Source organism: Tenrec ecaudatus, unplaced genomic scaffold, assembly GCF_050624435.1.
Source record: "Tenrec ecaudatus isolate mTenEca1 unplaced genomic scaffold, mTenEca1.hap1 Scaffold_1902, whole genome shotgun sequence".
Lineage (NCBI taxonomy): Eukaryota > Metazoa > Chordata > Mammalia > Afrosoricida > Tenrecidae > Tenrec > Tenrec ecaudatus.
In genome coordinates, this window is record NW_027458180.1 from 81,892 (window position 1) to 82,813 (window position 922).

Here is a 922-nt window from a genome sequence, read left to right on the forward strand (position 1 = left end):
TTTGGCCCTTATCAACTCTAGGCACAATATTATGAACCCCTGCCCCTTCCTGTGCCATCCTCACAGTGGTTCTTTGCTTGCACTCATTGTTGCAGCCACAGTGCTAAGCCATATTTCAGGGGACTGCCTCTCTTTTGCTGCCCTTCTAGTGTACCAAGATTTATGTCTTTCTCTAGGGCAGTGATTCTCAACCTTCCTAATGTCTCAACCATTTAATACTGATCCGAATGTAGTGGTGACCGCCCAGTCATAAAATTATTTTCACTGCTACCTAATAAATCTAACTTTGCTGCTGTTATGAATGCCCACCCCCCTGTAAGAGTGTCGTTCTCCCTCAAAAGGGTTTGTGACCCAGAGCTTGAAAATCGCTGTTCTAAAGTAAGATTTGTTTCTTTCAAGATGTAGTTCAGCACATTTTGCTAAGCACAAATCCTGTTTTTGTTTTTGTTAAGTGTCGTCGACTGGTTTGTGACTCCTAGCAACTCTATGCACAACATAATGAAACACTGTCCCATCCTGAGCCATCCTCACAGTGGTTCTTTGCTTGCCCTCATTGTCCCAGCCACCGTGCCAATCAATCTTGTAGAGGCTCCCTCTCTATTGCTCTCCTTCTACTGTACTGGTGTCTTCCTCTAGGACAGTGATTCTCAAACTTCTTAATTCCACAAGCCTTTCACACACTTCCCAAAGTGTAGTGGTGGTACCCCAATCATATTTTTCCCTTGCTAGTTCGTAACTGTAATTTTGCTACTGCTATGAATCCTGCCATCCCTGTGAAAGTGTCTTTCGACCAACCAAAAAGGTCGCGAGTCACAGGTTGAAAACCACTGCTCTCAACTAAGTGGAGTTGTCTTTAGTTCTAGTTCAGCATATTGTTAGATGCACTAGTCCTGTTCTTATTGTTGTTAGGGGCTGTCGTAAG